A 24,834-nucleotide genomic window follows, 5' to 3' on the forward strand; every position below is an offset into this window, starting at 1 on the left:
AACGGGTTTTTTTATACGTAAATAAACAAAAATTAAAATTCTCTATTTCAGGACATGCTCATTAAAAAACGGAGCACCCTTCCCGAAGTTAGCTATGGATTTCCTCTGTCCCTCCAGGAAAATCTCGGAGTGATTCTGCATTATGCCACGACAAGTTTTTTCCAAATCCTTTCATATTCATCGTTCATTTATCCGTTTGATGCTGTATAATTTAACTATTAACCGCCCTGCATTATAAGCCAATTAAAATGACTTTCCTGTGAAATATCTTGAAGCGTTTACCAGGCTACACTGTGTCACATCCCATATGATCGTATCCTTAATACTCACCGCTCTGAGAATGACACAGCTTACATTTATTGAGGTTCATTGAACTTAACAAGAATTTCATGTTTAAAACTTTATATAATGAATTCCGTTATGCATGCTCTGGTGAATAGATTAGGGGCTATTCAGGGAAATATGGTTGCTGTCTTGAATACATTTCATTTTGTTATGGTGGTGTTTGCTGATAGACGTAACACGAGAAGTCGCTAGGCAGTCAGAGACGGTAGAGTTGCGTAGATCGAGCTTCGTGTGTAGGCTAGCATGTTCTGACGTGATGTAGCTTATAGACAGTGACATTTAAGATGGCAGTGAGGTTCAGAAAGTGTGAAGTTGCTTACTGCAAGGGGGTACAGACACAGAAAAGGTAATTCATTACTATATTAAAGATTAATTATACGTAATTATATGAGTTACTTTAAACTGAATGCCGTTGCGACTGGGCGAAGCCAAAAGATGCGGAATATCTTAGAAAAATATTGAAGTATTCAGTCAGGATAAGGATCTTGTATTTGTTGCTGTTGTTGATTGAGGTTCGAAAGCCTTGGACTTCTATTTGGGTAGTACTAGTTTCGAATCTCCTCAGGGATACCGGATACAATACGGATTTTTGTGGCTCTCCTCAGCTTTTCCATGACATTTTCGGGTTAGTACCCTTATTATCCCACTACTTCTTCTAAAACCCATGGAATTCATCTACCATCGGACGCCGTATAATCTGGATACCGACGCTGACCTATACTTACTTACTTGGGGCCGCGCCATTGCTCAAGCGGTTAGTCGCTGGCTTCCCACTGCGGCGGCCCCGGTTCGATCCCGGGTCTGGACAAGTGGGATTTGTGGTGGACAAAGTGGCGCTGGGGCAGGTTTTCTCCGAGTACTTTGGTTTCCCCTTCCAATCTTCATTCCGCCAATTGCTCCACAATCAGCCTTACCATCTGGGGCTGGTACATTAGGCCAGAAGTTAGCGCAATACAAGTGACTTAGTCCCACCCCACTAGCAATATGAATAGAATAATTTCTTATGGAGCTGAGCCCTTCTTGACGAGAAGCCAAATCTTCAGCTACTCAAGAATTTCCCAGCATTTTATGGAAACCGAAGGTTCATTACCGTCTTCACAAGAGTCCTCCACTGGTCCCTTTCCTCAGCCAGCTCAATTCAATCCTTACCATCTCATCCTGTCTCTCTAAGATCCATTTTAATATTGTCCACCCACCTACGCTTTGGCGTTAACAGTGATCTCTTTCTTTCTGGCTTTCTCACCAATATCCTATATGCAATCCTCATCTCACCCATTCGTGCTACATGCCCTGCCCATCTCATTCTCCTTGACTTGATCGTTCTATTTATACTTGGAGAAGAGTACAAGTTGTGAAGCTCCTCATTATGCAGTTTTTCTCCAACCCCCTGTCATTTCATCCCTCTTCTTTCGAAATATTCTCCTCAACAACCTGTTCTCAAACACCCTCAGTCTGTGTTCCTACCTAAATGTCAGAGACAAAGTTTTATACCCATACAGAACCACAGGCAAAATTGACAATGACCTATAACATCCAAGAAATAAAATATGGTGATTTTGATGATGACTTCATTTTATTTCTCTTATAACATCAAATGATGACCTAGAAAAAGTCGAAACATGTAGGGTCGCCTTCACATAATAGTGATACGGCACTTTCCATTTTCATTTTCGGTTAAAGATATTTACGTTGTGTTGGCGGACCCTTTTACTTGCTTACCTAATACACAACAGGGCGCACACCACTAATAATTCCAAAGACAAAACAACTTCGTCCAGTGTGACTATTGAAGTTTTTGCTACTTGAAAACTTAATACCCTTACATGTTTCGGTCCGTATAGACCATCATCAGAGGGACATCGATACATTTTGGAAACTACTATCACAATGGGTGTCTTGAGTATTAAAATACATACATATACAATGTTTGTAACGCACAATATATACAAAATCCAACTTTTCCACAACTACAGCAGCTTTCTTGGTATATTGAAGTTTTTAAAACTTTGTTATTTAAGTTAAAATTTATAAACCAAGTGGGTTCGTGTCCCTTCTCCTATTGTCTTTCTTGAAGGGGGCTGAATTTGTGCCGCCTCTCTACACAGCACGCCACGNTCGATGTCCCTCTGATGATTGTCTATAGGGACCGAAACATGTAAGGGTGTTAGGTTTTAAAGTAGTAAATCTTCAATAGTCACACTGGAGGGAGATTTTGTCTTTGTAATTTGTTAGTGTGTCGGACCAGAGTGAAACAAATCAAATTCACAAATAATTCGTTTCAAAATTTATAAGAAGAAAGCAATGTAGTTTACAGAATAGAAAACAGTTAATTATTTGAAGAGTTCCTCCGAAATGTCTTTTTCTTTTTCGTGCTACATGACGTTACAGCCTATCAGATGTGTTCTTCATAGTAACAGCCATGAGAATATCAGATCAAACAGTGGATTGGTTGAAGATCTAAAAGAATAGTTTTACGAACCGTTTAAACTATTTTATTAGTTTTGTTTATAGTTTTATCATTTATTTTCGCTGCGCCATGTGGCTGTTGTAGTACTGTGTCATCCATAATGTAATGGCACGGCCCAGGATAACTGCACAACTCGACTCTGGGGAATCCTGTGTCGAAGAATAGATTTCAGTTTATTGTCATTCCCGAGAATCGTTCAATGTCACGAGACACATGTCGCTCTCATAGCAGTACGTGAAGCTTATGGTGGGGGATGCACTTCAGTCTACAAAATGAATTTTTTCATGAAACTTACAGCTTGAAAACGAAACAATAATATTGTATTTTAGCATCTTGTTGCACTTGGTATAAAACCTATTTTTGGTTTTGTTTACCGTCCGCCATAAAATAATGTAAATATTTAAAGTTACATTTTTTTAAATCCGTCACTGCACTACATGTTTCCGCCTATTCGACCATCATCAGGTGCGACGAAATTCGGCGGGACTGCTGTGACTTCCGCGCTACTGAGATCGGTTTTTTCTTATTTACGATGTTCCTCAATGAAGTCAAGAGTAGTTAACATGCACATTGCATGCTAGATTGGCAACAGACATACCAAAAAGGACAATTTATGTGGCATAGAAGGAGAAACTATACATCTTCATTTATAAACACTGTAAATACCAGAACACCGATAGCAACATCGTGGAAGACACAGAAATCCCCCCCCCTCATTTCAACGCACCTGATGATGATAGAGTAGGCTGAAACATGTAGTGAAGTGATGGATTTTAAAATGAATTTAATTTTAAATCTTGACATTTTTGCATGGTGGCGTGTAAACAAAAAAATAGAAGCAACAATAATTTTAACCCACTTTTCCGTATTTTGAAAAAATAAAAAGAGGTTTATGATATCATCTTGCTGTCTGTATCCCCCCCACCACAGTAATATTTTTTATATTATGAGATGACCTTGTAAATGAGTCCTTAACTAAACAAGGCAAGTATTAATGATAGAAATGCTTATTGTGTGATCTATTAAAGAATAATGCAACGACCTCGCCTAGCCCGGATTAAGTTACCTTCTCCATTTTGAGTGAAAACAAACGCACTCAGACGGACATCTCATGTGAACATTTCTTAGAAAGAACGTCAGAGTTCTGAGGAAATGCAACTCGAATTTATTTTATTCAAGATAACGATAGTTTGCTGGTCCATCGATATGCCTAGATCTTGTCCGTCAATGAATTTCCAATTCTTTTCTTTCAGTAAGTCTCAGAATTTTCTCCCTCTATAAATTCCACACCTTTTCCGTCAATGTTTCACAGTTCATCCGTAAATAAATTCCAGAATTTCCCCGTGGATATGTATCTTAGTTTGTGCTTAGATAAATTCCAGATCTTTCAGATCCTCTCCCTAGATAATTCCAGATTTTGCCCATCGATGTGTTCGGAGATTCTTCATGGCACGGTTCACACCCCCATCACAATCTTCGGATCTTTCCTGTCGCTATTCTAAATGAACTGCCTCATATGCAGTAATAAAATATGTAGCTTATATTCCGAATACGGGACCCTCCGTTAATCGCTTCTAGACCTACTTTGGGTAGGAACAGGTCTTGGCTCGTGCCTGTCGCAAAAACCACTCTTCAGTCACCCTTCGAGTATTAATAATTGACGTGGAGGTCAGAAAGTTTTAAATATACTGTAGCGTGTTTTGTGTGTCACGCTACAAATAAATTCACGTAGGTCTCAAAGTCCGTAGAAACTTTATTGTTCTTCACACTTACACAATCACACGCTTTACAATTGTTAGCCTACACAATGTCTCGGCCGATACTGGACTGTCTTCTCTGGCGGTTTATATCAGGCTCTCTCCTGCGGTGGATATTCCAAGACACTCTTCTTCGAAGGCTGGATAAAGACTGACTGCTTCTAGTCGAAGCTGGGCTATTTATCCCTTCGGCCGCTGCTAGGCAAATGAACCCTCTGTTATAGCAGTGGAAACGTTGCTTTGTAGGTTCCGCGTTTCCTACGCAATGACCCATTGTTATTGCGTTGTCTCTGTGGGAACGCTTCGCGTATTCGTCGTAACCGTGGAGATTCGATGTTCTCTACACAACGGCTCACTGTTGGGATTACAGTGTCGCTATTGTTACTTCCTATGCAACGGTCTGTTCTAGCGTTTCCATAGAAGTGACTCTTCTGGTTTCCCGACACGTTACAATACATTAATTTTCCTTAAGGATTTTCTATCTTCTGGGACTTGTTGATGGAGAAAAACTACTGAAAATTTGGAAGCAGGGAAAGTAACGAAAATGTGACTTTCTTCTCCGGTACCAACATTCATACACACTAATACACGTACATCGCTGTGTAACTTAAGTTAGTTGCCGTTAGTTGCCGTTAAGTTGCCGCTTGTGAAAATTCGTGTTGTTGAAGTTGGATATAGATGTACTGAAACTAGATCCTTAGTTAATCCTTCATGATGTGGCTGGATCGACTTTAAGATCAATATTTATGAAATATATGTATATATACGTATACATAAGACGTGCTGACAATATATACCACTAGGTAAATTTTTTTTTCTTAACAAAAATTAATATTAAATGGCGGAGAAAACTGGTCTAGTGGCAGAAGCCCAGACTTTTGTTTAGGAAGTATTTGGTTCGACTCTCGGATGGGACACCGGCTAGCCTAACTGAGGTTTTCCGCCGTTTTACTAGGCGCCTTCGGGTAAATACACTACTTTCTTTCAAATGTTTTCCAATTCGCTATTTACCAACTATCTTACCATTCGATTTCATATAGTAAAAAATGCCGATAGAGTCATAGGATAATCCACTGTAGGATAGCTGTACTGTTTCAATAGTAATCATATATGAAATAAATTTCATATATATTGTCGCGTATCGCGCGTATATCGCGACAAATAAATTCTCGATGTATTCGATGTAGCGAATTTTATTTCACATTCGCACTTGCAATCACCCAAATTACAGATTTACGGTTACTGCTATCTGCAGTATCACAATTAGTACACTCCAAATGCCAGAATACAACCGACTAGTTGCTGGCTAACTCGGCGGTAGCTCCAGGATTCACTGACTGACTCAGTACAACTCGACTCGGCGACTGTTACAGTACAACTGACCTGTGAATAGCCTTCGCTTCTCCCTATGTAGCCTCGATCGGACAATACGGCCACGTAATAGGCACCCTTGTTGCTAGCCACGCTGTCCGGTTACGTCACCGCTGTTGCCTCGCCTTGCATAGTTACCCGGTTACGGGGCTCGGCTATCTTCGGCTCCGCTCGGCTCTCTTCGGCTCCGCTCGTGACGTCACCGCGCATGGCTGCCAGGATGCGGGGTGATTACTCGCCTATTACGCGAGCGTTACGTTACCGCTAAGGGGTGGGAGGGGGGCTCGGCTTTGCGCAACATGTCACACTATATATATGAAAATAAAAACAGGACGATGGGTAATGTCCAGAAACAGTATTGTGCTCTTCCGGGTTATGAAAAAATGAAGATTTTTAGGGGATATCGATGTTTCGGTGAAAAATGTCGCCTCTTTCATGGTTTCGTGTGATAACATGTTATTTTTTATTGCTAGTGGGGTGTAACTAAGTCCCCTGTACTGCGGCCACTTCTGGCCTATCTTACCAGCCCCAGATGATAGGTGAGGGTGTTGTGGAGTAATTGGTGGAATGAAGATTGACAGGGGCAACCGAAGTACTCGGAGAAAAAACCTGCCCCATCACCACTTTGTCCATCACAAATCCCACCTGACCAAACCCGTGATCGAACCTGGGCCGTCGCGATGGGAAGCCAGCGACTAACCGCTTGAGCTATGGCGCGGCCTTTGTGATAACATAAGAATAGTTTTGTTTCAGCCGAAACGTCGATATCTGCCCGAAACAATGCAATAATACCAGAGTTTTATCAGTCACGACCCTCGAGCACTGAAGACTGTTTATTATTGTTACACGTATTTGCATTCCTACAAGTCTCTTTTTCTTAAGGGAACATTCACGTATAATGTAAGTTGATAATTTAGCGAGAAGCCAAGGGAAGAACTAATTGCCTAGTTTCCATTGATATGACACAGGTCTCATATGATTCAGGGGAAAATTAAAAGGAGATTGAACTCGTGTAATGCTTGCTACCGTTCAGTCCAGAACCTTTTGTCTTCTCGTCTGCTGTCCAAAAACATAAAAATTAGAATATATAAAACTATAATTTTGTCTGTAACTCTGTATGGGTGTGAAACTTGGCCTCTGACAGCGGAGGAACACAGATTGAGGGTGTTTGAGAAGAGGGTGTTGAGAATATTTGGACCGAAGAGAGATGAACTGGCAGGAGGTTAGAGAAAACTGCGTAATGAGGAGCTTCATAACTTGTACTCTTCTCCAAGCATAATTAGAATGATAAAGTCAAGGAGCATGAGGTTGGCAGGGCTTGTAGCACAAATGGGGTAAAAGAGGAATGCATATAGGATATTGATAATTTTCATTTCATGCATCCTGTTGTGTTACAATATACAACCTCTTTATTACAACCGTCACAACACAAGGGTTAACATATATAGTGCCTAGTTTCGGCTTTGCTACATGTTTCGACTATTAATAGCCATCATCAGGCAAATACATGGTTAACATATATACACCACTGAACTTCAGTACTAGTAAAATTGGATACAATAGTATTAATTATATAAAATACTTGACGTAAATACACGTACAATAAATCAGATTATATAAAACATAAGTTGGATACATATGAAAGATTTCACGTTTACGAAATCAGCAAACTAAATTTGCAACTGAATGATAATTTTATCGAAATGTTTAACCCTATATATCATGTAATAATTTATACATACAAAACGTAATATACAGTTATACCCTTTTCCCCCCTATCACCACTTCCACATACTCCTTATCTCTACCTCACCCCCCTCCCTTGCTTTGACTTTAATCTTACATCACCAAATCAGTCTTTGTTTTCTTTCCCTACAGAACGGACAATACTTTTTAATATGAGGCACCGACTAAACAGTAAGTAATGTACACTGCATCTTCAATACCAAAATCAATTGTTGATTATAACAAAATTTAATACTATTACTTTCATATCATTTTCGGATTAACATTAATTTACTATATCGACATCACAAGCCTCCTATACAATTTTATATACACAAGATATAAAATATTCCAATTTGCCCGTGGGAACGCAACGAAATTACAAAACCAACGACTGATTCGATGATATAAAACATCAATCTAAGAATTTTATTCTTGTTTTATACTATAACTTCTGTTTTATATAATCTGATTTATTGTATTTACGTCAAGTGTTTTATATAATTAATAGTATTGTATGCAATTTTACTAGTACTGCAGTTCAGTGGTGTATACATATATATGTTAACCGTGTATTTGCCTGATGATGGCCATTGATAGCCGAAACATGTAGCAGAGCCGTAGCTAGGCACTGATCTTGATATTTGTTGTGTTGTGACGGTTCTAATAAAGAGGTTGTATAGGATATTGATGTGAAAGCCAGAAAGAAAGAGACCACTGGAAAGACTAAGAAGTAAGTGGATGGACAATATATTAAAATGATTCTTAGAGAGATAGGATGGGATGGAATGGATTGGATTGATGTGGGTCAGGATAGGGAAAAATGGAGGGCTCTTGTGAACATGGTAAATAACATTCTGGTTCCATAAGATGCTGGGAAATTCTTGAGTAGCTGCAGAATTGACGGATTCTCAAGAAGGGCTCAATTCCATGAGTAGGTAAGTAAGTAAACACAGGCCGCATGGAAAGCGAAAAAGAAATACAGGAGGGAATACGCAGACAGGCACAGAGATGCCATAAGCAACCTAAAAAATTGTGGGGATAGATGGACAGCCATAGAAGAATACACAGCTAGCAAGGTGATTTCATAAGCGTGTGTGTATGTCCCTTTAAGTTTTCTTTTTCTTTGCAGTCCGTTTCGTGTCAGAGGAATGGAATCAATTAGTTTTCCCCAGAACTTATTAATTTTGTAATGAAGGAAGTAGTTTAAAATGGCGTACAATTAATACTCCATATTATATGCCATACTTGTGAGCAGTTTGGCACGGGTTCGAATCCTAGTCGCGTGAGTTCCTTTCGTGCGTTCTGAATAGAATATTTACAGAATGCGGCAATGCTATTTTTCATGTTGCTGTGTTCCTCTGTTTGTTTGTTGACAGTTGGAGAATTCGTAAAATGGATTTTCATGAAGCTGGTTATTGAAGAGTGTTTCTATAATTTGTCTATTCCTTCCAATTAGGTAGTGTTAATATCGGGAATATATCGCCCATTTTATACGATGGTCTAAATGCGCTTCTGCCCACTTCTCGCACGTAAGTCGCTGTATATTTATCGGGACCAAAAGAATTTCGAGTAATAATCCCAGAGTATGCCGGTCACGGTAGCCGAGCGGTTTAAGGCGTTCACTGTCTTCGCTCTCTCGGAAGCCGGGATCGTGGGTTCGAATCCAACTCAGGACATGGATGTTTGTGTGCGTTTTTTATCGTGGTGAGGACCCTGAGAGCTATACCAGCGGTAGCGTAGCTACTGGCAGGGCCTCCCTTCCTGTACAGGTCGAAGGGTGGGCATCAGACGAAGAGAGACACCAAAAACTGATGCCGGAAGCAGCGTCATCAGCAGCGACTTGAAGCACAGAGAAAATGATGCTCGAGATGGTTCAAGTTCGTATAGCAACAGGCGTGACCAGAGTGGTTTGAACGGCTGCTGTACTGCGATGTGGAAAGCAAATGGAAAAACTACCACATTATCACTTTTCCTGGATAGTCTCTTTCCAAAAACAGAAAATCATGTATGCGAAGATAGAGGGGTGGATAGAAGTGAACAGAAGACGAGGAAGAAGACGTAAGAAGATGCTGGATGACCTTGGGGACAGAAGAGGATACTGTCATTTGAAGGAGAAAGCTCTAGATCGCATCAAGTGGAGGAACTGTTTTGGAAGAGACTGTGGACCTGTCGTCTGACAGATTACTGACGAATGAATGAATGTACAGGTATAGGCCTTGCGACGACCTGATCACACGCCCAACGAGTCCTACCGAATGTCTTAAGATCTAGAGAAACCGAAGTGAACGGAGAATTTCATGGCGGTAGGCCTAGGCCCACTGGGGCTCTAGTGCCAAGGAAAAAGAAATCCCAGAGTATATTCTCCGTATGTTGTACACCTGTGAAGATAATCTAAGGAAACACAGCGAGCTTTCCACAGTTCTTAAGCTACCCTTACGTATCCTAATTTGTTCTCTCTTCCACTTGTAAATACGTTACAGATTAATATTTCTTAAATTATTATTATTATTGTTGTTAAATTCGTTAATTAATACCATCTTGACTTCTCTTGTGTTAAGTGTTCACCCGTTACACTTGCCCTCCTAGATGTGCAACAGCTCTATGCTGTTAGCATGCACGTTGTCTGTCTGTCCCTGGCGCTACAGCTCTTTTTTGGACCTTGGTCGCTTTTTTTAGTTTCCTAATCTATACGCAGCCGGTAGGAATCCTTGGACGGGGAATCAGCCCCCATCACAAGGCCGCTATATACACACAGAACAACACAAAACAGAATAAACGCACACACAGAAATCCATGCCTCGAGTGGGATTCGATCCCAATGTCCGAGCGAGCGAAGACAGATCGTGCCTTAGACCGCGCGGCCACTGTGGTCGGCTGCAAGTGGGTATACTAAAAACAAAAATTGTTTTCCTTGGACAAGTTTTATAGTAACAACGGCGCCTTCTTCTCTATTAAGATATTAAGTGTGTTCAGTATAAATTTAGTGAATATAGGGTACATATAAAAAAGTAAATTTATGCCTGTGCTTAACTAATTAAGCACTACCCCATGAAGACGTATGGGGTAGTGGATGTAGAGATCGATGTTTTCTTGACCTCGGTACTAGTTAGAGGTGAGTGATGAGATTCACGCTCCGGTCGTTTTACCCCCAAGGAAAAAGCCCCCGGTATTCATTGGATAGGAGGCTGAGTGGGCCCAAGAACCGATCTGGACAACATGGAGAAATGAAAATTCTTGACCCTACCGCGACCCGAAATCCGACCCCTCGGTCGTCCAGCCCGTAGCCAGTCACTCTCCCGACTGCGCCATGTCGGTTTTTTAGGGTATACACATATTTTCGTTTTTCATCTTAGTTGTAGTTTCAAATTGTGTTAAAGGATTTATTAGTGTTATATTGTTACTATTATTATTATTATTATTAATTGTAGTGCTGTTGGTATTGTTATTTATCTGGTATAAGTTGTCTTGCTTCTCCCTTTTTGTTGCCAGTATGTGTTTCCTAACTCTTACTTTACTTTATATTTGACCACTGTGCTGTTAATTCAGAGTGTGAATATAGAAGTTCTGGGAGTGTTCATAAATTGTAAATTTCCTTCCAAAATAACGTCGACTCTATATTTTCTCATTATACTATGTTATTTTGTCTAGTATGCGGCGTAACATTCTTCTTATACCTTGATTGTATGTACATATTATTTTTAACATTAGTTGGATATAAGCTTGAATACGCCTTTATTGTGTGGAATTCTGATATGTACTGACACCAACAAGCTGGAACGCATCCAGCAGAGGTTTGCGGACTTCTGTTATGGTCGTTTCCTTCCTTAAGTCCATTACATCTATGGTCTTGCATTAGAGAACTAGAAATTTCACACCTTAAGCTATAGGAGATATCACCACGATAATCTTCTACTTTAAAGTTTCTCTTGATTACAAATTCTGTCCTTCTCTTTTGGGAACTGCTGGTCTTCCGAGTTCCTGCTCGGTATGTAAGAAACTTTTCTAAGTTTATTGTCTGATTTTTTAGTAAAAACTGTGCTCCCGCTACACCGATTTCAGCTGTTAATGTTGTTTGTAGGGACGTTGATGTATTTGATGTCAAAATTGTTTGTCTTAATCTTATTCTATAATAAATACTTCTTCATTATTAATTATGAAAATTATTGTACTCTTGATTATTGTACGAATTGCTCTGGTGTAAATAATACCTGTTGCCTGGTTTTATATATTTTTTTTATGTGTGTCGTGTTTCTCCCTTTGCTCAGTCTTTTCTTTTTAATTGGCTATTTTGATTTTGAGTAAACACATAATGAAATAAATAATTTAATGGAATTAGTAGTTTATCATTACTGAGAGAACTTATTGCTTAAATCTTATTAAAATTACAATTAAATTGCTACATGTTTCGGCCTTATTTGACTATCCTCGGGCAACTGTTTACTTTCTGAAATTTCATTAGATCTTAAGTTAAAATATTCTAATGTTATTGTATTTTCGCCATTCACTTTAAAATAAATTTGCTCTTAATTTTTCTTTGCCTTGGTTTCTTCTTGCAGCTTTCTTGCTTTTGTGTTGTGTTATTTTTATATTCCCCTTTAGCATAGATGGTCACACTCAGTTGCTCTAGTCAAGTGCATATCACAACAAAATAACAACACAACACTTACATTCATACGGCTAAACAAAACTACACAAAAATACGGACGCCAGAAGAAGAAATTAACGCAAGAAAAGGTTAAGATTTATGTCCTCAAGCAAATTTATTTTAATGTGGAATACGAAAATGCATTGGAATATAGTAACTTAAGAACTAAAGCAGCGTATCAAGTACAAAAAGCGAATATTTTCTACTGGATAGACAAGGAAGGCCGAAACATGTAACAGTATAATTTTGGGTTTAAAATTATTTTGTTTTAATTAAGAAGAAACTGCATTAAAGACGGAAGTATGGGTGTAAAGTGATGCATCAATGCAACAGAATGCTGAAATATTATATTATTACTTAAGTTTACATTTTTGTATATTGTAAATATTTCGAACATAACCTCAGTACTCCTTGCCGTCTTCATATTTATGAGTGCTGACTAATAAACTTCTTTCCAGTCTGAATTTCTACGATCGGTTATAGTGTAACAACTGTACTTAATTTGTAATGTCTCTTTGAAGTGATTCGTTACGTATCGACTTCAAATTGAATGATACTGAATTCGTGTAGTCATCTTGTTGTTTTGTATTCTACGTAGAAAAAAATTACCTCAGCTAAACCTTACACATTTTTCGAAGATCAGATATCATGTCTCATTTCAGGATTTTATATGAAGTGTCGCTCACATCTCATAAGTTTGCACGTACACCATGTTATTTACTTATTACAAATAATTGAATACTAACGACATTAATGTTGCTTCTATTGGCGTAACATTCATATCATATTTCGTCAAAATCGGTAAATCGTATCACAAGTTAAAAGAGAGACACACACAGAAAACATGCATATCCTGGAAGTCAGATATATTTTTAAGAAAAGATCTATTTATCTATTTATCTATTTGTGTATTCCTGTAGTTATCAATTGGGCCTTAGGGCATCTGTGAAACGCTTCGTTTCGCTTCAGTTTATTAATCTTAGTAGACAGACTCCTTGGGCGGGGGATCAGTCCGTCCCAAGGCCGCTACCTACCCAGAAAAACACAAACACAGAAGCAGATAAACATTACTCTAGTGGGATTCGAATCCAAAATCCCAATGTTTCATTGAGCGAAGACATATCATGCCTTAGACTGCGCAGTCGCTATGATCGGCTAAGGAAAAAACAGTAGATTCAAATTAGTAGAAGTGAAATAGGATTTGATGTTAACATTGCTTTACTTAACACCGTAGAGCGTTGTGTTTATGTAAGCAATAATTAAAAATTAAGTTCTTACCTCACAGGAAACACAGCGTCTCCAATTTGAAGATGGGTTACTGCTGTTATAAGTTCATTAGCCTCTGTAGTTTGAGGAGATAAATAGAACATTACGTCGTAGAATGAAGCGATTATAACTACGGAGAAAGTTGGCTGAAGAATTTATATTTTCTTCAGTCACACTTCATAGTTAAAATAATAAAACGTAACACATCGTATTTGTGAGGTAATGGGTTCGAAATTCTACCTGGAAAACGTATCATTTTAGATTTACCTTGGTTTTTCTAACTGCTGGCATAATAACTCAAATTAGGCCACGAATGATTTGGTATTCTTTTAAATGTTATTTATTTTCATATTATTATTAAATGTTATATAATCTGTGATGTCGATATCGTTACATAAAAAATGTAACGAAACAGAACAATAAAAGTTTTTAATTTATGCAAATGTTATCCATTGTGCATTTCATAAAGTCGTAAAATCATGTAGGTATACTTGTAAGATTGTATATTGAATAATTGCATTTGAGCACATTGTACGTGTGCATTGATTATGTAGCACAGCAACGCGCTCAGTTCTGTGCAGTAGGTGTGCAGTGATGTTCATATCCTGACAAGTAATATAACCGCAAAGAAAGCACCAATAGTACTTACTTTATGTCCATTTTTCACATTAAAACTGGAAGCACTACTCTTCCCCTATTTTTTACACGATGGACTTAGTCACTTTTACCCGTAAACTGAAGATTTGTGATGTCAGCTAGCCTGGACGGTCCCCGGATCGAACCTGGGCGAGGCTTGTGCGCTGTGTGATGTGCAGCATGCTTATCACGGACGGGGATATTAAATTGCTGTAGGGAAATATATGGGGGGTATGGGAGCTGAACTCCCGGGTTGGTAACCAGCACGTTAATACTAGCAAAGAGATAGGAATGCAAGAGTAAAATGTGAAAATGTGGTGTTAGGCATCTACTATGTCGCTAAAATTTGATCTGCCATACACAGATACCGCCCAAACTATGAATTTCATAGACTGCATACACTAGTCAACATGGTTACCATAGTAACACAAAAGGGAACTAATTTTAAATTGATTCTGACACGCTCTTTCTACAGGCGGATGTAGGAACCCACTACGATCACTACGAACGATAGTACCTTCGAAATGAGACGTCATTTAGTCCTTAGAAATGCACTGACGTTTCGGAGAAACAAGTTGACTCAAGATAAAAGAATAAGCAAAAGAAATATAACGCTTAGTATACGTGTTACTTCTTGACAGTTATTTGTCAAGCTTATCTTCGGTCCTGAAGGCATTACGTTCTTCCGAAACGTCGGTGACATTATATTGGACGACGTGATATCACATTCCAGAAGATAGTGATTTTTATAGAGGTTTCATATTACGTCATAGTTCTGTATATTTTATTTTTTTTAGACTCGTCAACTTTTGTTTGCATAATTCTATTTTTATTTTTAGTGTTCTTGTAATTTAGGTCAATTGTGAAGTGAGAGAATGGTGATTCATTAATTTAATAGAGTTTATTCTCATTTTGATTGATTAATTAACGATTGTTTAAGATTTACTAATAAGCGTTCGTATGTCTTGTATGTAAACGAAAGAGAAGCAACCCCCCCCCCCAAAAAAAAAATTACTGCGTATGTTACGGTTATTGACCCATTTTTATGTTCCCTGTAACCGTCTCGGTTAAACAGAATTTATTTCCTGAATTTATCAAGATAAATCGACAGTTTATTGCTTGTTTAAGTCTACACTTTCTGTAGATATGTCCAAATCGAACTATCATAATTACTTTCGCCGTTTCTCATAGCGGTTAATATGAGATTTAAAGTATGCTGTGTTACGATAGTTGTGCTGTCCTTATACAATCCTGTTTGTTAAAAAAGTTTTCGGATCTGGATTTTCTGTTTCGCATCGTCCGTTGAAAATATAATACATATATTTATATTGACGACTTAATTAGCTACATAATAATTTCACATTCTCAGCGATATTTTAGACGTGTACAATGATTATGCATGACTTTGCAAACTGAACTTGCTGCTGTAACATCCTGTATAAATATAATCCATATAAACCCGAAGATGGGCTTGTAGGACCAATCACACTTACTGAGTTACAGTGATGACTATGAAGACGACTGTCTTCTGAGATATGATGCCGTGTTGTCTGGTATCAATAAGCGTATATTTCGGAGGCACATGCTGCATCCATCTCCAGTGTCGCGAAGTTAAGTCGAGCAAGCAGTACCCAGAGTGAATTTTACTCTGTATACTGCCGATACTATACTATACTATACTATACTATACTATACTATACTATACTAGCGTAGTCGGTATAGCGCGACTTGCTACGGGCTGGACGATTGGGGGGGTCGAAGTTCGAGTCCCTGTAGGATCAAGATTTTTTTCTCCTCCACGTGGCCCAGGCTGGCTCTGGGGTCCACCCAACCTCCTATCCAATTGGTAACGGGGACCCTTTTCCCGAGGGTAAAACGGCCGGGGTGTGTAGCTGACTACTCACCTCCAACAAATGCCGAGGTCAAGCAAACGTGGATGTATACATCCACTCCCCCCAACGTCTTCGTAATATAATGCTTAATTAGTTAAGCACAGGGACAACTTTACCTTTTTTTACCTTTTGCATTGTTGATACTATTTTGGAAATTAAATTGAATTACCATAAATGTATGGTAGTGACAAAATGGAGTTCAGTTAGAAACTGTACTCATTCATTTCGTTTGCAACAACAGCTGGCTTACCGGAGTTAGGAGAATTTTAAACAACCACAAAATAAATGTTATATACAAATTACATTATTATTATTACTATTTAAAATCTCTGCGGAGAGAATTTACAATATTTGAACACAAAATTACAGGTATAGATTTGGTTCCATCATGACGTCCATACAGCTGTCAAACCAGAAAAATAAAATGTTGGTATTGCAGCAAGTGATTTCTAATATAGAAATTTTATTTGATGGAGCGCCGCCAGGCACTGTTACTGTATGAACATATTCATAAACAAGTTCAACATATGTATTTCCTTGTATTTATTTAGATTAGAGCAGAAAACTTGGGTGCAAACGACAGTCACACGTTGATCAGTTATACAGTATTACGTATTATGTTAGGCCTAACACTTACGCGATCCTGTGTTCTGAATGACTAACTCCATGGGGCTGAGCGCCAGTCTTTCAGCTACTCGAGAATTTCCCAATATTTTTTGGAACCCGAATGTTAATTACTGTGTTTACAAGAGCCCTCCACTGGTCCCTATCCTGAGCCACATCAGGCCAATCCATACTACCTCATTCTATGTCTCTAAATCATTTTTATGTTTATCTCCCCACCTACTTCTAGGTAACCCTAGTGGTCTCCTTCCTCATGGCTTTCCCACCAAAATCATAGCTACATTCATTCCTCGTATTCTGAATAAAGTTAACTTAATTTTCTTGTTGACAGGTCCAGATATGTAGTTATACCCGCACATGTTGTCCACAGATTGAGTTTAACTCTTTCTAACGACCTTTCACAGAGCAAATGTCTCCTACCTTCTCACCTGAGGACGGACACAGAATCAGGTTCTGAAACGTCGCATTCTTTACTTTACTGGAATGGACAAAGTCCAAAATCCTGTCACTTAATTTGCTTATATCGGGCAGGGGTTAGAATTTCTATCGAATGAATGGTGGAGGACACTATTCTCAGAGAAAATTAGTGGTAAGGTTCTGAAAACAGAATTCTATCTAGTGTCAAGTTTAAATTTGTGTGGAGCTTTATCTCCACTCGTCCATAAGTCTACGATGCGGTAACCCTTTCTTATGCACTGAAACAACTTTACCCTTCCTTATAGTCCTCTTCCGGTATTTGCTTTCTAGCTCACTTTCCATATTCTGAAAAATAAAAGTAGGCTTATGAGATTAACCTTCTCTCTGTGTATTACTCCCATCTTCAATTTTTCTGGGTTTATGAAATCACCTTGCTGTTTATATGCCTGCGTCCCTCTGCGTCTCCTCTCTAATTTCTTCTTCTTCTTTTTGCGGTCCATATCTTATCAAAGGTAAGCAGGAGATTAGTTCTTATCAGTACTACAGAGCTTAGTAAATTTTGCTCTCCTTCCGATGTGATGCTTGTAGTTTGATGGGGAGGAAAAAGCATTTTGAAGGAACGTGCTGTCTCCTTCAGGGACGAAGAGCTTTTGTATCTGTCTGCGTGCAAAGTGGCATCACATCCTAAAAGATATTAGTCTTCATAGCCACTGCTGTGATTATCTCAAATATCGAATAATTGTGTTAATTTTGCTGATTATCTCAGCTGTATTCACAGTTGCGAAAACCTCAGATATTATATTAACTTCTGCCCTGAAGTTAAACTAAATTATTAACATTTTCTTTAAAGACACAAGTTTGATCCTGTTTGAATATATTTCAATTTGTAATGTGTAATCCTTTTAATTCATAAGCCAGAGTGATTTAAAGGCATCTGGTACATCGATTCTTGTAATTCAGTCCAGGTAATACCCATGGCACTTTATTTGTTTTGTCAATATTTTCTTCCGGTCTTTGTTTCTTTGTTAAATTTTAAGAAATTAACTGCGTTATTAATAGGATATGTACTTGAAACGTTCACATATAACTGATAGTTCCACACTACAGGAACAGAAATTTCGACGGGATGTCATACTGTAGGAAACGGGAGTACATTTGCGACACCCGAAAGTGTAAACTGTAACGGAACCAATAAAGTATTCACTCGTTCATTAAACATTATGAATCAGGTTGTTATAACACGATTTTTGTAGACCCATTACCAAGTAACAGTAGCGTAAACAGACATTGCTGGGGAACAGCTCTGTGGACAAGTTTCCTCGGCAACGAGAGTACACGCAATAATAGAAGAAAGATTTTCTATGCTGTCCGTGCCGGTGCTATTCAATTGAGAGTTGCAGTTGTGAAACGCTGCTAGCTGACACCGGGGATAGTTCGGAAACCCTAAGGAAGGGGAACTTCGGCGTTAGGAAACTGCTACGAAGCAACGTGAGTGAGAACACTACTCAATGTGTGTTAGTGATCTGTGAAGTGTAGTCACTAGTTGGTCAAGAGTCCATTAAATTCAGTTATCAAACCAAGACCCTCCTATAGTCCCTGTTTCGCGTAACAATTTATATAAGTATATATATATAGGCTTACGTGCATTTTCGAAGTTACTGTTAAATGCAGCTCATTCCTAGATTCGACCGTGATATTTTCCTTCAAAAGGTGTTCGAATCTTAGGGATTGCAATTACTGTAGTTGAGGATGTAGCCTGGACGGCCCAAAAATATTGCGACATGATGCCTGAAAACCGGAAGAGTCCATCGCTAGACAACGGCTCGACAACACACGTGTCTATGGAGATGGGGATTCGTGGAGACCGACTTGGTACGGAACGCGCCTTCCATGTCAACAGAATTGAGAAAGTTTTCCACGGATATGCGCAATCAACAAATATCTTCCATGGATACGCGCAAGCAACAAATATTTTCCATGGATACGGGCAAGCAACAAATATTTTTCATGGATACTCGCTAGTCTATATAAGGGGCAGTCTTTCAGCATTCAGCATTCGCAAGACAGTCGTCGTTCAAGTCAGTCGCAGTGGAAGAGAAGGCACTCGTAGTCCAGTGACGAACGGAGCGAGTCTTAGCCATTGATTGTGAGCTGTTATAATTGACTGTAGTTGTGAAGAAGTGCCAATAAATCCAATTATCCGGTCTAGAACCCGTTACATTCGTCATGCAAACCCCTTATACGTGACAGTATTATACTAACTTCCTTCTTTTGACAAACACTTCAATACTGAGTATCTCAAAAGTCAGTTAACCTGAAATATTCTCCAGTATTAACAGGAATGTTCATATATAAGCCTGACAGTGAATTTGTAGAACGGTATCACAGCTTTGTGGGTTATGCATTGAACCTCATTTCGAACAATTTTAGCCTACTTTCATTATTTAAAAAATTAAAGTAGGAGTATTATAAATTCATAAGGCAAAATTTAAAGTTGTCTCTGTGCTTAATTAATTAAGCACTACATATTGGGGGGTGAAGGTATAGCTCCGTCATTCTTTACCTCTACGCTAGATGGAGTTGATTGGTCAGCTTCACGACGCGGTTGGTTTACCCCCAGGTTTTAAACACTGGGAAAGAATCAATAAGCAATTTTGAAATTTCTGATGTGTTTAGGGTACATCTCATTGAGCAGCTGGCTTTTTAGCTATTTTATATATCTTCGCCTTAACCTCTCTCAATGATTATGGAGTATTTGTGCACACTACTCTCACTTGCCTCACTTGCCACAGCGTCCAGACCGAATTTGGGGCCCACCCAGTCTCCTATCAAATAGGTAGCAGGGACTCCTTCCCGGGAAGTAAAGCGGCCGGGGCGTGAAGCTGGCGGTTCACGTCCAACCAGTGTCGAGAACAAACATTACTAGAGCTATGCCTTCACCCCATAGATCTTCATGGAGTTATTTTTAATTAAATTCTAAATTAAATTAGTTTTACCAAATTTTCAGCCACAATTCCCCATTTCTTAAAAGTTCCGAACGTTGTAGTGTTGGTAAGGGGAAACAGTTCACAAATTCAAGAACGGGTGTTGTGATTTATGCCGGTTCTGGTATACAGTTACTTACTTACTAACTTACTTACTTACTTACTCACTCACTCATGGAGCTGAGCCCTTCTGGAGGAGCCGCCAATTCTACAGCTACTCAAGAATTTCCAAGAATTTTATGGAACACTAAGGTTCATTACCGTGTTCACAAGAGCCGTCCACTTGTTTCTACCCTGAGCCAGATCTATCCAATCCATACCATCCCATCCTATCTCTCTAAGATCTATTAAATATTGTCCACCCACCTACGCCTTGGTCTTCCCTGTGGTCTCTTTCCTTCTGGCTTTCCCACCAATATCCTATACGCATTCCTCGTCTCCCTCATGTGTGCTACATGACCTGCCCACCTCACCCTCCTTGGCTTGTTCATTCTAATTATACTTGGAGAAGAGTACAAGTTATGAAGCTCCTCATTATGCAGTTTTCTCAAACCTCCTGTCACTTTATTTCTCTTCGGTCCAAAAATTCTCCTCAACTTCCTGTTCTCAAACACACTCAGTCTATGTTCCTCCCCTAATATCAGAGACCATGTTTCACACCCATGCAGAACCACAGGCAAAATTATATTCTAATTTTTGTGTTTATGGACAGCAGACGAGAAGACAGAAGGTTCTGGACTTAATGGTAGCAAGTATTACCGCGTTCAGTTGCCTTTTAATTTCCTCCTGAATCAGGTTTCTATTTGTTATCGTTGTTCCCAAATATCTGAACTGTGCCGCAGTTTCAAAAGATCTGTTTCCTATCTTCATATCATGATTTTGCCCTGCATTTTGGTGAGGAGACAGTGACATATACTTAGTCTTCTCTGTGTTTACTTCCAGACCAACTTCTTTACTTGCGTCAATTAAAGTTTGTGGTATACAGTTAAGGTAAGAATTTGTCCCTATGCTTAATTAATTAACCAATAAGCGACGAAAACGTATGGGGGAGTGGATGTATAAGTCCAACATTCTTGACCTCGGCACTATTTGGAGGTGAATGGTTAGCTTCACGCCTCTTCCGTTTTACCCCTCAGATAGAACCTCCAGTACCCATTGGATAGGAGTCTGGGTAGGTCCCAGAGCCGATCTAGAGGAAGTGGGAAACATTCTTGACTCTACCAGGACTCGAACTCCTACTCCACTTTCGTACAACCCTTAACAACACCGACTGCGCTATCCCTGCTCTTGGATGTAGTATGCTGGTGATACTGTTCCTTAAGATATCTTTCAGTATGGGTCATCCTTAGGGAATTAGTACATCGTATTCTTAATATATAACTAACACAAAATTCGAAATATAGGAGAACCCATGGGAACTTTCTTTCGTAGGGCTGCCTGCCCAAGATATGAAGCACAATAGAAGATGTTTCAGACATAGCATAGTCCATATCTGCTGTCATCAAGGTAACACCAGAAGCAGTTTTATAACGCATGCGGTTTTGTGTTATTTCGGCAGAAAATTGGAGTGCCCTTGGGAAATAACATATATAATAAGCTAACTGTTCGCTTGATGATAATTGAAAGCATTGTGGAATAGCCGCCGGTAGGCTGAAGAGGCCTTACAAAGGCATATTCGAATTGAGAAGCACTCGAACGCGGTATGTAGTGAACTCTTCAGTTTCCTGTTTAATTGAATGGTGATTTTTATGTACGCGTATTAACAGAACCATGTGCAATTTTGCTGACTGTGCTAGACAAATATCTCCTAGACTTACAATGCAGCTGTGCACTATCGTGAACAACAAAATTAATCAAACAACGGGAGCGTGTGACCGACTAAGCCCAGATATCGCAAACCCTGCTAGGATAGAACTCACTCTCATGTAAATGCATGCCTTCACATAATTCAGAGCTATCTACATCAGTTTGAAACATTACAGTTTCTTATCACGTGGTACAGTGAATGCTACTAAAAATAAAAGTATTTGTAAAGCAGTCGGTATAGCGACTGGCTACGGGCTGGACGACCGAGGGGTCGGAATTCGAGTAGCGGTAGGGTCAAGAATTTTCATTGCTCTATGCTGTCCAGATAGCCGGTCACGGTAGCCGAGCGGTCTAAGGCATGCACTGTCTTCGCTCGCTCGGAAGCGGGGATCGTGGGTTCGAATTCCACTCAGGGCATGGAGGTTTGTGTGCTCTTTTCTGTGTTTGTCTACATGTAGAAGCCTTGCGACGAGCTGATCACTCGCCCAAGGAGTCCTATCGTATGTGTAAGATCTAGTAACCCGAAGTGAAACGGAGAGTTTCATGGAGGTAGGCCTAGGCCCAAACTGGGGCTGTAGCGCCACAGGAAAATACTGTCCAGATATTCTCTGGGCCCCACCCAGCCTCCTGTATAATGGATACCAGGCGATCTTTCCCTGGGGGTAAAGCGACAGCGGCGTGAAGCTGACCGCTCACCTCCAACTAGTGAGGACGTCAAGAAAATGTGAATCTATACATCCACTCCCCCCAACGTCTTCGTAATATAATGCTTAATTAGTTAAGCACAGGGACAACTTTATTTTTCTTTACAGTTTCTTATTACGTGGTACAGTGAATGTTACCAAAATAAAAATATTTGTAAAGCAGTTCGTATAGATACTGTCTAAGAGCTGGACGGCTGAGGTGTTGGAGTTTGAGTCCCGTTAAGTTTGAGAATTTTCTTTTCTCCACGTTTTACATATCGGCTCTGGGGCCCACCTAGTCTCCTGTCAAACGGGTACTGGTGGTAGAGGGGACGAGACGTAAAGCTAACCACTCACCTGCAACTAGTACCTATTTCAAGAAAACCTGGATCTATGCAACCACTGGCCCCCATACGCCTTCATGGTGTAGCGCTTAATTAGTTAAGCACAGGGAGAATTTTATTTTTACTTTGATGATCTTACAGCGGTGGATAGGTAGACTTCTTATCTTCTGGGATATAAAGCCGTGTAGTTCGTTTCAACGACACTGCGCAATGGCACACCCAAAAAATCATTCTCGTCAACAATTTGCTTGATATTCGCGTGTAGTGTACGTCAAACGTACCATCTCATGAGCCTGTAAGTTAAGCGCCCGTGGGAAGTGTTTACTCTCTGTTTGTTATTTACTGAATTCCCACATAAATTCCGATTTGAAAACTCACAGACCAATACAGAGTAATTCTGTGAATCAATAAACCCTTTGAAAATTTGTCATTAAAGAAAGTTGACAGGTATTCAATTATGTTTGTGGTTTCGAGAAATCTAGCGACTCGTAACTCAAAAGCGAATTACAGCAACCGGGTTTCAAGCCGTGCAGACATACAGAATGAAAGTATCCATTAATTGCTTGGGGAATAAATTATTAACTTTTAGTAAATTATAGTAAATTAAAATTTTGGTAGTTATTTATAATATATAATATTTCCACCTGAAGATACTTTTATAAAACCGAAACAGGTTGGATATAATACCATTTCTTTTTCAGTATCTCTTCCAGCCCATACAGTGACCCAGGTCTCTTATTCACTTCCGTAATCACTTTACACAGATGTTAGGGCTCCTTGGATGAGTGATCAGCCAGTCGCAAGGCCGCTACCTAAACGCAGAACAACATAAACACAAAATAAACTCAGACAAACATCCATATCATGAGTTGGATTCGAACCCAGGACCCCACAGTTCAAGCGAGCGAAGACAATTCGTGCCTTAGACCGCGCGACCACTGTGGTCGGTGGGTATCATGCCATACCTCACACATATAAAGATTACTTGACGGTATGCAGTAGTAATTTGTTATCTTCACACACATGGCGCATCATTGTACAAACGAGTAACGATAAATGAGAAGCAAACAATTTTCGAGCAGAACATTTCTTTTGATAAAACAAAAACAAACTACACGGCCTGTAGTCCGCAAGCGAAATATACCGACCGAGCGACCGCCACTTGTCGGCGAAGTTAGTGCCAAATTTTGCGGATAGACGGTGTCGCGTGGTCAGCACAACGGATCCCCATGGCCGTTAATCTCGATTTTCCAGACCGGAGCAGCTATTTTCTTTAAAATAGGTCCTCAATTATCCTCACGAGGCTGAGTGGACCCGTTCCAGACCCACTACTCGTCAGAAAATCTGGTAGTACTGGGAATCGAACCTAGGACCTCTCGATCTGTGGCCAGGAACTCTGACCACTAGACAATAGAAAAAAATAAAAAAGCGAGTACTTAAAATTAAAATAATGTACTGTTTAAATTTATATGTACGTGTATTTTATTATTCTCAGAAGAAGCACCAATAATTTCCATAAGAGTAAAAGCCGGTTCCTATTTCCAATGCGATTAATCTGTGTTTTCTGCATGGCAGAAACTTATCTTATACATTTCTACATTAATTTTAAGCGTAGGGCTTTCAATGGATACATGGATCTTTTCAATGAAGGACTTTTGTTTCGTTATATGTTATACGATTAGTGAATATATGGTAAAAGTAAAAAAAAAATATATATAATCTTATCCCTGTAACCGACCGCGAAGACCCATAGGTTTGTGAGACGTCGAGATTCCCACATTTTCTAGAAGAAAATCGGCTCATAGATGGCGGTGAGGTTGTTGGCCTTACACGCCGACAGCCCTTTACCCCCCCCCCCCCCCACTAGGA

General features: G+C 39.5%; 1 long non-coding RNA gene across 1 annotated transcript in view; it reads left to right on the forward strand.

The window, feature by feature from the left end:
* Positions 1-565: 565 nt before the first annotated feature.
* LOC117282304 overlaps positions 566-24,834 on the forward strand; it is a 109,966-nt gene continuing 85,697 nt past the window's right edge. Inside the window, exon 1 of the long non-coding RNA XR_004513023.1 lies at positions 566-691. This is a non-coding gene — a long non-coding RNA (uncharacterized LOC117282304). The remainder of the gene's footprint in view (positions 692-24,834) is intronic.

Source organism: Cryptotermes secundus, unplaced genomic scaffold (assembly GCF_002891405.2).
Source record: "Cryptotermes secundus unplaced genomic scaffold, Csec_1.0 scaffold511, whole genome shotgun sequence".
Classification (NCBI taxonomy): Eukaryota; Metazoa; Arthropoda; class Insecta; order Blattodea; family Kalotermitidae; genus Cryptotermes; species Cryptotermes secundus.